The sequence below is a fragment of the Giraffa tippelskirchi genome, chromosome X (assembly GCF_054371585.1).
Source record: "Giraffa tippelskirchi isolate mGirTip1 chromosome X, T2T-mGirTip1v1.2.pri, whole genome shotgun sequence".
Taxonomy (NCBI): Eukaryota; Metazoa; Chordata; class Mammalia; order Artiodactyla; family Giraffidae; genus Giraffa; species Giraffa tippelskirchi.
The window spans coordinates 47939402-47958729 of record NC_137289.1 but is presented as its reverse complement, the minus strand read 5'-3'; the positions used below and the strand labels follow the sequence as shown (position 1 = coordinate 47958729).

Sequence of the window (19328 nt, the reverse complement as noted above, 5' to 3'; positions counted from 1 at the left end):
TGGGGTACTATATCCAATATCCTAAGATAAACCATGAAAAGAATGTGAAAAGGAATATGTGCTATGCTGTGCTTAGTTGCTCAGTCGTGTCCAACTCTTTGTGACCCTATGGACTGTAGCCTGCCAGACTGCCCTGTCCATGGGATTCTCCAGGCAAGAATACTGGAGTGGGTTCCTCTTCCAGTGGATCTTCCAAACCCAGGGATTAAACCCAGGTCTCCTGCATTGCAGGCGGATTCTTTACCATCTGCGCCATGACTATAACTGAGTCACTTTGCTGTATAGCAAAAATTAACACAACATTGTAAATCAACGGTACTTCAGTAAAATTTTTAAAAAAGAAAAAGTAACTCCCCAAAGTCAGTTAACATATATCAAATGCTTCTTGGGTAGACAACTTGATATTAAGTCAGAAGGAGAAGGGAAATCAGGGCTGGACCCTTCCTTCAAGACATTTACAGCCTGTTTGGAGGTGACAGGTAACCAATATGGAAATCAGATGAGCCTAAACACACACATGGAGTAACAACTGGAAAGGCAAATGAAATATATATGCTTACAAGATATCAACTGTGTGGAGTGAACAGTCAGATATAATCATGGAAACTATCCCCAAAGAATTGTTAAGTCATGTTTTTAGAAGTAGGGCTTCCCTGGTGGCTTAGAAGTAAAGAATCTGCCTGCAATGCAGGGTTCGATCCCTGGTTCAGGAAGATCCCCTGGAGAAGGAAATGGCAACTCACTCCAGTATTCTTAGCTGGGAAATCCCACGGACAGAGGAGCCTGGCAGTCTACAGTCCATGGGGTCACAAAAGAGTTGGACATGACTGAGCAACTAAACACAACAACTGCAGGTTATAAACAGACAGTCACATGGGCAGAAGGGATCACCAACTGGAGGAAATGGCATTTACAAAGGATTGGAGTTTTGGAAATAGAAAGTCACATAGTGGACACAGCAAGCAAGGTGTGGCTTGAGTGGAAGCTTCAGAAGTGAAACAAGAGAAATGGGGCTGGTGGAGAGAGAGAAAAGGAGGGAGAGAGGGTGATGGGTTGTTGAGATAACAGGGTTGTAAATAATTCTCCTGAAACTTCAAAAATACACTAAAGAATTCACATTTGATCGTGTTACCGATTTTTATGTAGAGGTGCCTATGGTAAAAGTAATATTTGTGGAAGTTTATCCCAGCAAGGGAGTGTTGACTGGTTGGGGAGCAATTAGAATCTGGGAGGCCAACCAGGAGGCTGTTGTAGTAATATGTAATAGGCCATGAGAATTGAGAAAACAGCAAAGAAGGGGTGAATCATACTACTGCAGATAACATGTAAATGATAAGACCCTGAGGGAAGATTTGATAACGGAAGACGAAGGCAAAGGAGAAAGTATAAAATGTCTCTAGGGTTGCAAGTCAGGAGAGCCGGGGTATGGCACTGCTCTTGACAGTGACTGAGTGGGGATGCACTTGGATTTACTTGTTACGTTTTGGCTGCAGTAGAGGGTCAAAGTTATGTCCTGAGCCAAATGAAAATATGGGACCAGAGAGAAGATTTGAAACCAGGAAAGATTTGCCAACAAAATGGCAAAACAAAATGTAAATGCTATAGTAGGTGATTTCAAGCCGAACTGAAGCAGCCAAAAGAGAACAAATTACAAAAGAAAAATGAGAGAGTAGCTCTCCTCATCATATGCTCTTTTTAAATGTAGATTTAATGATTGGTATTGACATGAAATGTTTATTCAGTATGACCTTCTAAAAAGTTCAAGTTATTACATTTAGACCCTAGAGTCTTAAAAAGGCTTTTAAAGAGTGTCTTTAAATACTTAATAGTCCAGACAGAATCTTAAAGCAATATAGAAGCATACAGTCCCTGTTAAATAAGCAGAGAGGCAAGAGGGCAAAGCAATGAGACAAGTCAATTGTCATGCAGACTATTAAATATGTTGTAATATAAATTCAGATGAATGTGGCATAACCACCTAAGCATTTGCAGACAGTTATGTGTACCTAAATTTGAACGATTTCACTTCATTTAAACTACTGGAGCCATTACTTGTGTGTGTGTGTGTGTGTGTGTGTGTGTGTGTGTGTGTGTGTGCGCGCGCGCGTGTGTGCACGTGCATGTCTGTATTCTCAAGTAGGAACTACAAACTATTGGTATTTTTGTTGCCTTTGAGCTTTCAAAATCTTCAAAATGGCATTTTCTAAGCTAGAATGCTCTACTGTTGTTGCTGTTTAGTTGCTCAGTCATGTCCGACTCTTTTGCAACCCCATGGACTGAAGCCCACCAGGCTCCTCTGTCCATGGGATTCTCCAGGTCAAGAATACTGGAGTGGGCTGCCATTCCTTTCTCCAAGTGATCTTCCTAACCCAGGAATCAACCCTCGTCTCCTACTTGGCAGGCGGATTCTTTATCACTGAGCTACCTGTTCTAAAGTAGCCCCTAAAGGTTTCAACATTTTAATTATTCTATATATGAAACCTAGCTAAATAGTTAAATTTGAATTATCTTTTTAGATGTTCACATCAGTGTTGTTTTAGACTGGGGCAGGGTCTATCTGGAGAGCTGAAAATAGGTTTGTCTATTTACAATCTTAAATATTTCACCTTAGATGTATCTAAGAGATAAGGACATAAAAGAAAAAAGTAGGCACCAAAGCCCCCAAAAACTTATTTCTTTGCCTTTTTCCTTAATCACCAGACAAATTATCTTGAGTGAGAGGAAGCTTCTTTTTTCAGCCAAGGGTTTTTAAAAACAAAACAAAACAGAAAACAGTGATTCTAATGGAGACAGATGGATCCTAGTTAATTCCGAGAAGCACCAAGATGTAATTTTAACCAATTTTTAAAACCAAAATGAAAAACAACTCTAGTGTACTGTATGTCAAACAATATTCATTTAACCTTAAAAGCCACATGTGTTGTTTATTCAAACCTCAATTATACTCTGAGTGGTACCCTATGGAGTTGGAATGGCTTGGCTTTCTGGTAATGAGAGAAATGGAGAACAAGCATTTGAAAAATGGTCAAGAGCTAGGCTAAAATTCAGACTGTTTATAACTCCCATTGCTCCTATTAATCTCTGATTGGCCAGAGCAGGTCACAGAAGTAAACCTTGTCTTCTCAAAAGGACTAAGTGTACAATGAGATTATGAGATACCCATGAATATAAACCTCAGACAGCAAAACTACGCCAGCATGTGGCCACTTCTGAACCACACTCATCACAAATAGGGTGCCCATAGATTCTCATTTATCTGGGACAGCTCAGTTTTATGTCTGTTTTGCTGGCAGGCATAATTGTTAAGATTGCTTCTTTCACTTTCAAAAGTGTCTTGGTTTGGATGAAAAATTCCATGGTTACTCTAATCATAAGGCAAATAGAAATTGTAAATGAATTTCCAAGACAAGGGGAAGTGATCTCCATGACAAGGAAAACTGATCTCTGCATTTTCCAAGGAACACGTTGAAATCAGCAGAATCAGGCAAATAACTAAGGGTTTTTGAGGAAAAGTGGGAGTGAGTAGAGGAAAAAAACTGATCGTGAAATCTCCAGGTAACTATGTACCAGGTTCCCTGGTGGGCCACTTTATAGCCGGTGCTCAACACCCAAGCTGGAGATGAAAAAGAGAATGGAAGCAGATGACTTGGTTGGAGGCATGGGGAGCTACTGCCAAATATCTAATTCTACAAATTCAGTGGCGAGGGAGCAAGTGTGCTCTAGTATCTCATAAGGTGGACAGTCACTTTTTAAAAACTTCTTATTTTGTATTGGGGTATAGTCCATTAACAAACAATGGTATGACAGTTTCAGGTGAACAGTGAAGGGACTCAGCCATACATATACATGTACGCATTCTCCCCCAAACCCCACTCCCATCCAGGCTGGGATATAACATTGAGCAGTGTTCCCTGTGCTATAGAGGAGGTCCTTGTTGGTTATCCATTTAAAATATAGCAGTGTGCACATGCACGTCCTAAACTCCCTAACCATCCCTTTCCCCTACCCTTTCCCCCATGAAGCTCATTCTCTAAGTCTGTGAGTCTGTTTCTGTTTTGTAAATGAGTTCACTTGTATCATTTCTTTTTAGATTCCACATATGAGGGATGTCATATATCTGTCTGACTTACTTCACTCAGTATGACAATCTCTAAGTCCATCAATGTTGCATAAAATGGCATTATTTCATTCTTTTTAATGGCCGAGTAATATTCCACTGTATATGTACCACATCTTCTTTATCTATCCCTCTTGGACAGTCTTTTTTTTTTTTTTTTTAGAAAATACCTTGCTGTCAAATAAAGCACTTAACTGTTTGAGCTGTCAATTTTAAGCTCTTAGCACTTTAAACAAAATACCTGCTCGAGAAATACTAAGACACAGACAAGGAGGGAACTCCTGTTACCAGTGGCAAGCCAAATCAGAAGGGGAGTACAAAAGTATTATCCAGAAAAATCAGAAATGTGTGTTTTAAAAAAAAATGTATTGTGAGAATGTGCATATGTTTGCAGGAAGGAATAATAAAAGAGGGAATAATGAAACTTAGTTAGACATGGCCCATGACCGACATTCTGCTCTTTCAATGGAGATGTGGTTAAACAGATCAATGTTTATGGTTAGAAATGGGGTCTTTACATCCCAGGGTAGTCCCAATGACTCTTCTGGAAGTGTTAGTATATCTGGCCCTTGGGAGCAGAGAAATCACAAAGTCTGCTCCTCCCAGTAGCCTCAGACTTAAGAGTCCCTGAAGTTGCTTCACACTCTCAACCTGAGAGGCAGCATAGTAATAATGGCAAAGAAAACAACCTGGAGTCAGAATGCCTGGGTCCAAATCCTGACTCTGCCCCTTCTCACCTGTGTGACTTTGAGCACATGAATGAACCTATCTGTGCTTCAGTTTCCTTCTTTATAAAATGGAGACAATAATACCTACCCATATGGTTGTGAGGATGAAATGAATTAGTATATGCAAAGAGCTTAGGACAGTGCCTGGCACACTGTGTTATATGTGTTAGCTATTATTCACCCTCCTTCTTCTTCCTATCCTTTCCCTCCATTTCTTCTTTCTTCTTCTCAAGAGTAGCCCACATGTGGGGAAAACCCAACTTAAGGAACCTTCACAAGTGTGCTTCCCAATGGCTCAGAGGGTAAAGAACCCGCCTCCAATGCAGGAGACACAGGAGATGTGGGTTTGATCCTTGGGTCAGGAAGATCCCCTGGAGGAAAGCATGGCAACCCACTCCAGTATTCTTGCCTGGAGAATCCCATGGACAGAGGAGCCTGGCGGGCTACAATCTATGGGGTTGCAAAGAGTTAGACACGACTGAGTGACTAAGCACACAAGTATGCAATGCATTTAACAAAAGAAAGCACCTGTATTAAAAAAAAAATGAAGCCTAACAGAGAAAATTTATGTCCACACATAGAAAGGGAATAATTTCATTTCTAAAGCCAGGGTCCTGGAGATACCAAAAAATAAAAATGGCTGCAGACAGATTCCTTCAGCTCATTCCTTCTAAACTAATGATTAGATTCTCTCATCTTTATGCTAGTACCCTCTCCCTTTTCATCTTTATTTAAAAAAGGAGTTTGCATTTTAATTAAACCTCTTTTTCTCTCTTTGCTTAAAGTAATGCATGAGAGGACAGATAACTGCTCCTATGGGAGGCAGTGCAATTTACATAGTCATAAAGTCGAGTGGTAAAAATTCAAGTACCCAAATAGAGTCCTGTGCTACCACCTTCAAAAATGGAAAATAACAAGCAGGATGGAAGAAGGAAACTTAGTGATCTACCATTGTTTACTCCCTGGTCAACCTGGAAATGAAAAGCAATCAGTTTAGGGTCCTTCTTCTTTCCATGAATACCACTTTGGCTTCCCGGCCCCATCCAAAGAGGACTGGACTACCTGGTAGGAGCAGAAGATGTGGGTCTGATTTTAATAGCCAAAGACAAGGAAAAAGTGGATGGAGTCATTCCAACAATTAGCTTAAACCAACTGGATAATTATATCAAATGTTCACTTTGCCTGGGCCATGGAGACATGGACTTTATAAATTCTTACAGTTACAGTGTAGGTAGTATTCAAATATGACTCCTCTGCCTAACATCACTCTTCTTTCTGATGTTTCTTTTTCCTCTGTTTATACTGTCAGTTAACAAATCAGATTAACTTCCACAAATGTTGGAGCCTAAGTGTTCATGAAGTCTATTCTAATGAGAGTAATGGGCATACACGGTGGTGTGTTTCTGAGCAGTCATGGTATATCCCTTGAAGCAGTTGGAAGGCCAAGGCTGAAAGAAGAGTGGCTTTAACCACCCATGAAGAAATAATTGCTCTGAAATGCTTCACTGGGAATTTCTTATTTTTATTGTAGAACCAGACTCATATACACATGAAAAACCCTCCAGCCCAGCAACGGGATAGGGCATTATTGACCTTGACAGGATACCCCAGATGGCCAATTAGGAATCATCACTATTAATTTGTTAAACTCAGTATGAAAGTCAGTGCTGTCTCATCCACTGTCTGAGGGCTTTCTGTCTAAAAGAAACATTCTAGACATAAAAGACATGCCAAGAAGGAACATGACGACCTCAGAGGACTGGGATTGTCAGCAAGGATGTGAAGATGAATTCTGACCACAGGGGATGGAGAGAGAACAAAAACCACCTGAAAGTTTCTATGGAAGAAGAGAGCTTCCAGTTTGTGTTTAGAAGAAGAGGAGCTGTAGACAAGGATAGAAAATCTCTAAGATAGTCCCGTGTTCATGAACATGAATGATTCACTTTTGAAAAGGAATTGCTAGTGGTGGTCAAACTCTTCTACAGCTATGAAAAGATCGAGTGTTTCAATACATTTTGAAGTTTAGGCAAGAACAGATAATCTCAAAAATTATTGAGTTATTTTTTATTTTTTTAAAGCAGTGTTTTGCATTAGCAATATTTCCTTCCTACCATTATGACCAGGAGATGGGAGTGTTTCTGCAGAAAATGTGGGCAAAACCAAAATGAGATCCTGACTGAAATGTAAGGATCTATATTTAGAGTTGTTATTTTCTCTTGCTTCCTTTTGATTTTGAAAACTTTGAAAATTTTGGTAGATTTTTATGATGTTAAAAAAATGGCTGCTATCCAAAAGTCTACAAGCAATAAATGCTGGAGAGGGTGTGGAGAAAAGGGAACCCTCTTACACTGTTGGTGGGAATGCAAACTAGTACAGCCACTATGGAGAACAGTGTGGAGATTCCTTAAAAAACTGGGAATAGAACTGCCATATGACCCTGCAATCCCGCTGCTGGGCATACACACCGAGGAAACCAGAATTGAAAGAGACGCGTGTACCCCAATGTTCATCGCAGCACTGTTTACAATAGCCAGGACATGGAAGCAACCTAGATGTCCATCAGCAGACGAATGGATAAGGAAGCTGTGGTACATATACACAATGGAATATTACTCAGCCATTAAAAAAAATACATTTGAATCGGTTCTATTGAGATGGATGAAACTGGAGCCCATTATACAGAGTGAAGTAAGCCAGAAAGAAAAACACCAATACAGTATACTAATGCATATATATGGAATTTGAAAGATGGTAACGATAACCCTATATGCGAGACAGAATAAGAGACACAGATGCATAGAACAATCTTATGGACTCTGAGGGAGAAGGTGAGGGTGGGACGTTCTGGGAGAATAGCATTGAAACATGTATATTATCATATGTGAAACAGAACACCATTCCATGTTCGATGCATGAGACAAATGCTCAGGGCCGGGGCAGTGGGATGACCCAGAGGGATGGGATGGGGAGGGAGGTGGGAGGGGGGTCCAGGAAGGGGAACACATGTAAACCCATGGCTGATTCATGTCAATGTATGGCAAAAACTATTACAATATTGTAAAGTAATTAGCCCCCAACTAAAATAAATAAATTTATTTAAAAAAAATGAAATAGCTCACATACCACTTCCCTCAAGATCTCTGGGTTCAGTGAAGATGGCGTCTGAGGTGTAAGTTTGCTGCTTTTTGGAAATGGAAATCAAGAGTCTTAGGTATAATGGCAGATGTCTTGAACACTGACAAATTGCTTTTAAACAATTGCTTCCAGTTTCAGTTACCATGAAGGAGTTACCAAAAATATCTCAATTTCATAAAAAGAGATTCAATCTTCACCTGGGCTAAATGGAGATGTATTGGATAAATGAGCTTGGGTTGAGTAAGTTGTAAGGTCAGTTATTTCTCCTGCCTCCCTAGGCAGGACTACACTTTGAGTGCTTGCCAAAAGCTTTACATAACTGTGGCTTTCTTTCCTCTTAGCAAATCCATCACAAGTTATATGCTTAGTACTATGCTAGGGGCAAAAGAGGAAGAAGATGGTCCTTTCCTCATAGAACTTCCCAGTTGAGGAGCCAAGATCCATGCAACAGTGAATATAATAATGTGAAAATGTCAAAGTGTTAGTCACTCAGTCATGTCCAACTCTTTGCGACTCCATAGACTAGAGCCCACCAGGCTCCTCTGTCCACAGAATTCTCCAGGCAAGAATACTGGGGTGGGTTTACATTTCCTTCTCCAGGGGATCTTCCTGACCCAGGGATCAAACCTGGGTCTCCTGCTGCTGCTCCTACAACCTGACCAAGCCCTGGAAGTGGTCAAAGGAGACCAATGAGGACTAGAATGATCAGGTAAGGCTATTTAAATGAGATGCATGCAGCACTATTTACTATAGCCAGAACACAGAAGCAACCTAGATGTCTATCAATAGGTGAATGAATAAAGAAGATGTGGTAGAGATATATAATGGAATATTACTCAGCCATAAAAAGAAATAAATTTCAGCCGGTTCTAGTGAGATGGATGAACCTAGACCCTGTTATACACAGTGAAATAAGTTAGAAAGAGAAAAATAAATATCATATATTAATGTATATATATGGAATCTAGAAAAATAGTATTGATGCAGGGAAGGAATGGAGACACAGATGTACAGAACAGACTTGTGGATACAAGTCCCCCACACAAGAGGGGGAGGGAGAGAGTGGGACGAATGGATAAAGTAGAATCAACATATGTATACTATCATATCATGTGTAAAATGCATAGCTGGTGAGAAGTTGCTGTATAACACAGGGAGCCCATCCTGGTGCTCTGTGATGACCTAGAGGGGTGGTGGGGGGAGGGAGGGAAGCTCAAGAGAGAGGGGATATATGTATAATTATAGCCCATTCACGCTGTTGTATGGCAGAAACTAACACAACATTGTGAAAATTAAAATAATAATAATAATAAAAGAGCTGCAACTTCAGCTGGGGTCTTGAAAGATGGGCAGGATCCTAATTGATAAAAGAGGGGTGGGAAACTCTTCCAAGCTTGTGAGGAGTAAGAGTTAAGAGAGGCACATAACAGGAGGTAGGATCAAGATGGCAGCAGAGGAAGATCCTGAACTCACCTCCCATAGGCATACCAAAACTTCAACTACTTACAGAGCAACCACCTCTGAGAGTGCCCTGAAGACTAGCAGAAGATATTTTCCACAACTGAAGATATAAACAAGGAACTACGATGAGACAGGTAAGGGGGTGGAGATTGCCATCTAGTCAGGACCCACACTCCTGGCAAGGTGGGAGGGATATAAACATGAATGTCCTCCCCGAGGAGCAAGGGGTCCAAGCTCCACATTGGACCCCTCAGCTCAGGAGCTGTGCACCAGGAAGAAGAGTGAAACAGCTGGTTTTGAAAACCAGTGGGGTTTACATTCAGGACAGCTGGAGGGCTGAAGGTGTGTTCAAAAACTCATTCACTCTGAGTAGTAGCAGAGAGGCAGGAGGCAACTAGAACTCCCCTGGGAACACAGATGCTGGTGGCAGCCATTTCTGTAAGCTCATTCTACTGTGCTGACACTGGCACTGGGAGGCACCATTATGGAATCCTCCCTCTAGCCTATTACCACTGGGGACTGCCCAATCTACCAGTGTACCCGTAGCAGTCATGAGCCACCAGGTCCCACAACCAGCCATGCCTGGGGCCTGCCCTATCCACCAGTGTACCCACAACATTAAACTCAAAATGTGTTAAATACTTAAATGTAAGACCTGACACCATAAAACTTATAGAAGAAAACATAGGCAGCATGCTGTTTGACGTTAGTCTTAGCAATATTTTTTAGATCAGTCTCATTAGGCAAGGGGCTTCCTGGTGGCTCAGACAGTAAAGAATCTGCCTACAATGCGGGAGACCTGGGTTTGATCAACAAAATCCAAAGTAGACAAATGGAACCACACCAGACGAAAATGCTTTTGCATAGTGAAGGGAACCATCAACAAAAAGAAAAGGCACCTCCTGAATGGGAGAAGATCTTTGCAAATTATATATAAGGGTTTAATATCCAAAATATATAAAGAACTCATATATCTCAATATCAAAAAATAATCTGATTAAGAAATGAGCAAGGGACTGGAATAGATATTTTTCCAAGGAAGACATACAGAAGGCCAATAGACACATGAAAAAAATGCTCATTATCACCAATCATCAGGGAAATTCAAATCAAGCCACAATGAGAGATTACATCACATCTGTCAGACTAGTTATAATCAAAAAGACAAGAAACAGCACATGTCAGCAAGGATGTGGAGAAAAGGAAATCCTTGCGCACTGTTGGTGTGAATGTAAATTGGTGTAGCTGCTATGGAAAACAGGTTGGAGGTTCCTCAAAAAATTAAAAATAGAGTTACCATACAATCCTGCAATAGCACGTTTGTGTATTTACCATAAGAAAATGAAAACACTTAATTAGAAAAGATAATTCACCCTTAAGCTCATTGCAGCATTATTTACATTAGCAAGATATGGAAACAACTCAAATGTCCATCGACAGATGAAGAAGTAATGAAAACATGATATACATACACAATAGAATATTATTCAGCCATAAAAAGAATGAAATCTTGCCATTTGTGACAACACAGATGGACCTTGAGGATGTTGTGCTAAGTGAAAAGAGCCAGACAGAGCCATACAAAGGTGGTATGATCTCTTCTATGTGAAATCTAAAACACAAGACAAACAAAACAGAAGCTGACCCATACATACAGAGAACAAACTAGTGGCGACCAGAATGGAGGGGGGTGGGGTAGAGTATGAGTGAAATAGGCAAAGGGAATAAAGGGGTACAAACTTTCAGTTACAGAATAAGTCATAGAGATATAATGTACCACAGAGAGAATATAGTCAATAATATTGTAATAACTTTGCATGGTGATAGATGGTTACTATTTTGGTGATCAATGCATAATGTATATGAATGTTGAACACTTAGAAACAAATATAACATTGCATGTAAAGAAGAGAGGCATATAACAGGGCTGAAGGTGGGGAGGACATGGCATATTATAAAAAGAGAAGTGCCAGTCTAGAGGAGAAGGTGTGTGTGTTGGTGTTGGAGAAATGAGGATGGGTAGTGAGTTAAGGAAGAGTCCGACTGTTTGACAGAGGACCTTTAAAGACAAGCTGCAGAACTCAGATTAGATAATATGGTAAGAAATGGTAAACATGGAACAACATGATCAAGTAGTTCCTTAAGAAGTAAAGTCTGAACTTGAGTATATGCAGCAGGTACAATGCAAGAAGGACAGTATAGATACTTCTATAAAAGAGGGTAAATAGGGTGGCTGGTTTCATGGTGGGATCAGAAGTCACAGATTCAAGGAGGACAGGACTGCCGCAAGTTATACCCCGAACTTTTGAGTCAATTCTCCCAAACCCTGGGGGTACAGAGAGTGAAGAGGAATATGGTGTGAGTTGAGGCCAGAGAGATGGTCTTGAGTCTTCCTTCACCTCCCTGAGTAAATCAGCCTCTGTCAATTACTGGCTTTTATAACACCTTTCCTTCATAGCACGTGGCATGATTATGATTTCATATTTACTTGTCTCGATATTTGATACATGTCTATCTTCCTCCTTAAATTCTACGAGGGCTGGTTCCATGCCTGTTTTGTTCACCATAGTATCTCCAGTACCCACACAGTGCCAGGTACTTAGTGGTTGCAAAACAAATGCTTGTTGAATGAAAGAAGGTAGATATTTATACTTGGGCTACTCTAAGCCTAGAAAGGGGCTTCCCAAGTGGTGCTAGTGGTAAAGAGCCTGCCTGCCAGTGCAGGAGACATGAGACGTGGGTTTGATCCCTGGGTCTGGAAGATCCCCTTGGAGGAGGGCACAGCAATCCACTCCAGTATTCTTGCCTGGAGAATCCCATGGACAGAGGAGCCTGGCGGGCTACAGTCCATAGGGTCACACAGAGTCAGACATGACTGAAGCGACTTAGCACGCACGCACACAAGTGCTATGTATGTACACCATCTACCAATGCAGTCTTGGCTCTCAAAATGCCAATAGCTTACCCCAAATATGTCTCCCTTGCTTAACGTCCAAGAACATAGCCTTCCCCTTTGCTTTGGCAAGATTGGCAGAAGACAGGAAGCAGAAATGATAAATGGTGGAAAGAAGCTGGGACTGGGTTTGGGTTTAAGGCCTGCTTGCCCAGAATGTGGCCATAGTACAATCTCTGAAGAGATTTTTTTTTTTCTGCTGATAAAGTTTCCCTTAAGGTTCCAGTGGCTGTGTGCACTATGCTTCTAGTCTAGATGAGGTTTGCTGAAGTGCCAGCAATGACACACCCTGCCAACACTCTCCTGACTGTCCTAGCCTCAAAGACAAGTCGAAACAACTGAGACTGGGGTTGAGATTCAATCCCTGGCTAAGATTGCTGTCTGACCCAGGAAGAAAGGCACACATTAGTGTTTGGTGACAGTGCAGAGACTATTTCAATGGGGCCCTTTATATTAAGGTTTGCAAAAGGTTATTTCTTCTGCAGTATTTTGCCTGCAATTAGGGTGGCCAGCATAGAAGTGTGTCTGGGTTCTCTGCTGAATGAGTAATATGCTTACACAAGGTACACCTTTGTAAAAACATCATTTCAACAGAAAAAAAAATAACTAGGTGCTTCAAAAATTAGAACTTCAAAGGAGATTCAATCACATTATATACAATTGAAAGATGTAAAGACATTAAAGACAGAGAAAAAAGCATCAATTTTATGAAAGTGTAAGATTTAGTCTTGAGAGGGGAAGATGAAAGAGAATGGTTTATTTAGGCTGGAGAAGAGATGGCAAAGAGAGAACTTCATGAATTGTCAAGTATGTGAAGGGGCAGTACACGACCAGTAACAACTAGCTTTTATCTGTTGCTTCTGAGGACAAACAAAAAGAAAAGAAATTTAAATCATGACAAGAGAACCATTAAGAAGATAGTTAGTCCCAGGATCTGTTGCCATGAGAAGGACTAGAAATAAACTTCTGTATATGTAAATTAAGGAAATAAAAAGGCAAGACTATTGGAGATAGCTAAGGTGCAATTCTACTTAACCCCAGGGTAATAAATACAGTCATAATGCACACACACATCACTTACTAAGCAATAACTCTGTACTGGACTTTCTCTTAGCCTTCTGTCATCTCAGTTAATTTTCACAACCTTTCTGTTGGTTGTAGATATTATAATTAGCATTTACACAGCTGAGAGATTTGAGGTCCTGAATGGTTGTGTCTTGCCCAAGATAAAATTACTAATTGACTGTAGCTCTGCCAGATCAAAACTACATCCTCTGGCTTCAGAGCCTATCTGCATTGCACTCTATTGCCTCTTAGATGCAATAATACATCTTTTTGCACTTTCCTTTCTTTTATCAATTGTTCTTCAGTTTAGATTTCACATTATTTTCCCCAAACAAAATCACCTTAGCCTAACAACTGGATTATAGCGATTAGGTGGTTATATTAGTAACCACGTGTACACCTCTACTAAAAATGGGCTCTCTTGGGTGTGCAGAAAAGGGAACCCTTGTATACTATGGATGGAAATGTAAATTGGTACAGCCACTATGGAAAACAGTAGGGAGGTTTATTAAAAATCTAAAAGTAGAGCTGCCATATGATCCAAAAATTCCATTCCCAGGCATATATCCAGAAAAGAGAAAAACTCTAATTTGAAAAGATGCATACACCCCAATGTACATAGCAGCACTATTTATAATAGCCAAGACATGGAAGCAACCCAAGTGCCCATTGACAGATGATTGGTTTAAGAATATGTGATATATATACATATATATAATATAATGTTACTCAGCCATAAGAAAGAATAAAATATTGCCATTTGCAGCAATGTGGATGGACCTAGAGATTATCATACTAAGTGAAGTAAGTCCAACAAAGACAAATACTATATGGTATTACTTATACGTGGAACCTAAAAAATATAAATGAATCTATATACAAAACAGAAACAGACTCAAAAACATAGAAAACAAACTTATAGTTACCAAAGGGGAAAGGGGTGGGGAAGGGATAAATTAAGAGTATGGGATTAACAGATACAAACTAGTACACATAGAGTAGATAAGAAACAAGAATTTACTACATAGCATAGGAAACTATATTCAGTATCTTTAATAACAACCTATGATGGAAAATAATCTGAAAATTACATATATATATATATAATTAACTGGATCATTTTATTGTACATCTGAAACTAACACAATACTGTAAATAAACTATACTTCAATTTTTAAAAATGGACTCTTTCTCTTTGGTGTGGACTCAAGCTGGGATGAAGATGGGAAAGGAGGTAAGGAACAAAATAGTCTTTCCTGGGTGAAAGTTCATAGCTGTACTGAGGGACAGTACACACATTGTGAGAAACAGGTATGGAAAGATCCAGCACCTTATTGAAGCATAAATTAACTTAGGCTGCAACTAAATTCATGCTGACTTGTAAAGGCTGGTGCAAAGAGCATAGTAAAAAATATGAGCCTGTATGGATACTAAGAATAAGGTCATTTCTTTCTAAAAGAAATATTAATTATAATGTGCTAAAGTAAGGTAGGCAATAAAAAACAATATGAGGGATCAGCTAATTTCCTATTGACCACGACTGAATGTAAAGCCAGTACCATCACCACAGTCAGTCAGTAATTCAGAGGAAGAAAAAACAAAAATAATACCTTATTTTTGTCGTTGCTGTTTAGTTGCTGAGTCATGTCTGACTCTTTGCAACCCCATGGACTGTAGCCCACCAGGCTCCTCTGTCCATGGGATTTCCCAGGCAAGAATACTGGAGTGGGTTGCCATTTCCTTTTCCAGGGGATCTTCCCAACCCAGGGATTGAACCCACATCTCCTGCTTTGACACACAGATTCTTTATCACTGAGCCACCAGGGAAGACCAACATCTTTATTTTAGTAGCATCTAATTCCAACCATGATTAACTTTCTGGCAATATTTCCAAGCTAATGTGTGTTCATTCAAACAACACCTACTCTGTGCTTAGCACAGTGGCAGAAAAAAGATGAGCCCAAAATAGTTACTGCCTTGAGGAACACATATTGGTAGGAATGATAAGACATGGGCACATATAATAAAAGACAAAAGGTGCCAAGGTGATAAATGCTACTGAAGAAGCACAGGTGAGGTCTTGAAAAGTCCTAGAGAGGAGGGAGTTTGGTCCTAATTTATAGGATTAAAAAAAAATCATGGAGGAGGTAGTGTTCGAGCCAGCCTCTGAAAACGAAGCAGGATTTAGGGGTGGAGAAACTGGAATGAAGGTGGGAAGGCAAAGAAGAGAGAAAGACCCTCCCACTAGTATTTATCCAAATCAAAACCACAGTGAAGTATCACCTCACATGGGTCAGAATGGCCATCATCAAAAAGGTCTAATAAACGTTGGAGAGGGTGTGGAGAAAAGGGAATGTCAATACACTGTTGGTGGGAATGTAAATTGGTACAGCCACTGGGGAGAACAGTATGAAGGTTCCTTAAAAAACTAGAAATAGAGTTACCATATGATCCAGCAATCCCACTCCTGGGCATATATTCAGAAAAGAGAAAAATTCTATTTCGAAAAGATATATGCACCCCAATGTTCATAGCGGCACTGTTTATAATAGCCAAGACATGGAAGCAATCCAAATATCCATCAATTGAGGAATGGATAAAGAAGATGTGGGACATATATACAATGGAATATTAGTCATAAATAAGAATGAAATAATGCCATTGCCAGCAACATGGATGGACCTAGAGATTATCATCTATGAGTGAAGTAAGTCAGACAGAGAAAAACAAATATGATATCGCTTGTATGCATAATCTAAAAAAATGATACAAATGAACTATTTACAAAACAGAAACAAACTCAGAGAACAAACTTATGGTTACTGGAGTGGGGGGGAGGATGGGGGAATGAATAGATTAGAAGTTTTCGACTGACATGTACACACTGCTATATTTAAAATGGATAACCAAAAGGACTACTGTATAGCACAGGGAACTCGGCTCAATACTCTGTAATGACCTAAATGGGAAAAGAATTTGAAAAAGAATAGATACATGTATAACTGAATCTCTTTGCTGTATACCTGAAACTAACACAACACTGTTAATCAACTCTACCCCAATATAACATAAAAAATTAAACAAAACAAAATAAACAAAAAAGACAAATGTGATCTGGGGATTACCTATGTTAGCATCTGAGGAGGCTGCATTTGAGCTAGGGCTTCAGGAGTAGGCAGGATTTTCACAGGTGAAATCAGAGGGAAAGATTTTCTAGAGACAGGCAATATTCTCGCCTTTCAAGTCTTACAGTACATGTTGTATAGATATAACTAAGGAAGCCATTTGGTCTCCTTTTCTTCCCAGCCTTATCGTGAAATGGCTGCTGCTCATTCACCCCAAACTGGCTTGCCATATGGCTGGGATTAGATGCTCTGACCAATAAGAGACTGACATTGGCTACTCTTCTATTGGTTTACTAAGGTTTCAAGCTTTTAATATGCTCAATTTAAGTGCACCAAATTCAGATGTAAAATCACCATTTCAGGCCACCTGCAGTCATCTACATTGTTGTAGGGATGGTTTCTCAAAGCGAAAGTCTATGGACCACCTGCATCAGAATGGATGATGAGGCCAGTTTAAATGCACATCCCAGAGCCCCTCCCCAAGGCCACCGAAACAGAATCTCTGCGGCTGTGGTCCAGGGAGGTGAATTTCAACAATTTCTCCAGGTAATTCTGAGCACACTAAAGTTTGAAAGATACTGAGGGGCTGAGGAGAGAGCAAAGGCACAAAACTGAGAGAACACAAGAATGATGTGGGAAGAACCCGAGGTGCAAGAATGCAAGCATGTGGACCTATAAAGGTAACTCAGAAGACCTTCACTGTCAGAGTCAGGGGTGGACACATTCTGCAGGCACCAGGGAGCCATTTCTTTCAGTGGCAGAGTGGGGTGGTAGGAGCCTAGAGGCCAGAGCCAGACTTCCATGGTTCAGATCTTAGCTCTTTGCCTCACTAGCTACATAACCTTGAACAAGGATCTTAACCTCTTTCTGCCTAAGTTTCATCATCTGTAAAATGAGGTTAATAATCATAACCCCCCTCACGGGGTTGTCATGAGGTTAAATGAGTTCATATCTGTAAAGTGCATAGAATTGCGACTGGCATAGAGTAAGTACAATGTGTGTCAGCATAAAGACTTCTGAGTAGGGGTGTAGCCTAGTTAAGGCTATCTCTTTGGAAAATTAAGCTGGCAGTAACGTATGGGAAGGCTTCCCTGATAGCTCAGCTGGAAAAGAATCCTCCTGCAATGCAGGAGACCCTGGTTCAATTTCTGGGTCAGGAAGATCCGCTGGAGAAGGGATAGGCTACCCACTCCAGTATTCTTGGGTTTCCCTGGTGGCTCAGCTGGTAAAGAATCCACCTGCAATGCGGGAGACCTGGGTTTGATCCCTGGTTTGGGAAGATCCCACATGGAGAAGGGAAAGGCTACTCACTCCAGTATTCTGGGCTGGAGAATTCCATGGACTGTATAGTCCATGGGGTCGCAAAAGTCGGACATGACTGAGTGACTTTCACTTTCAACGTATGGGAGTCAACCACCCATTTGTTACCAGCAAATCCTATCATATTTTCCCTCTATTTCAGTGGCTCTCAACCTTGGCTGCACATTGGAATCACCTCCTTCACCCCCCTTTCCCCTTACCAAGGTAATTTCAATATGCACCCACAGCCAAGAATCAGTGTTCTAAATATACAGTCATCCCTTGGTATCTTCAGGGCATTGGTTCCAAAGGACCCTTGCAGATACCAAAATGCAAGGATGCTCAAGTCCCTTATATAAAGTGGCACAGTATTTGCATATAGCCTACACACACACTCCCATACACTTTAAATCATCTCTAGGTTACTTATAATACCTAAATATTAGAAGTTGGGAATACAATGTAAATGCCATGTAAATGGTCGGCAGCACACAGCAAATTCAAGTTTTGCTTTTTGGAACTTTCTGGATTTATTTTTTCTCCAATATGTTCAGACCATGGTTAGTTAAATCTGAGGATTCAGCTCTTGCGGTATTTTAAATTTGTTCAATATTCGTTATTGAGTCCTCACTTTATGGAAGACAGTGTCCTAGGTCCTTTTCCTGCATTATCTCATTTAAACTTAACAACAGTTTGGAGGTTGGTGCTAACATAATCCCCACTGTAAAGACTGCTAGAAAGGTGAGTACCCTGAAAGTAGCAGGACTGGGATTAGAATCAAGGCAGCCTGGCTCCAGAAGACCCCAGTCTGAACCACTACTCTATACTGTGTCCCCCGCCCTGAATCTTGGCCTCTCATACCAGAGAGACTGCTACATTCATCCTCTTGGTCTCTCTACTTGTCTTCTTTCCTCCCTCCAATCTAGTCTGGACACAAGAACCAGTGAGATCTTTTAAGACATCAACTGGATCACATCACGTCTCCTGCACAACTTTCCAGTGGCTTCCCAAGGCACTTCAAAACGGAAATCCAAACTTGTTACCATGGCCTTGAAGGTCCTGCATCATCTGACTCCTGTTCACCTCTCTAGTCTCACCAAATGTCAGTTATGACCACAGTCACTATATTCCTACCACACTGGTCCCAAGCTCCTTGAATGCTCTAAGCTCTTCCTTGCCTGGTCCTTTGAACTTTCTTTTCTTTCTGCTTGGTATGCTCTTCCCCCAGGACCTTTGCATGGATGACTCCTTTTCATCTTTCAAGTTTGAGCTTAAATGTCATCTCAGAGAAGCCTTTCCAACAACTCAACTAAATGCCTTCACCTCTTATTTTCTATCTCAATCCCTTGTTATTTACTTTACAGTACATATATTGTTTATATTTAGATATTTGTTTGCTTGTTTGTTTATTGTCTTCTCTTGTAAAATGTGGGTTCCACAAGGGC

The 19328-nt window shown here is 40.5% G+C and overlaps 1 protein-coding gene across 6 annotated transcripts in view; it reads right to left on the bottom strand.

The window, feature by feature from the left end:
- CHRDL1 (chordin like 1) overlaps window positions 1-19328 on the bottom strand; it is a 127469-nt gene that overhangs the window by 29858 nt on the left and 78283 nt on the right. The gene's annotated exons all lie outside the window — the stretch shown is intronic.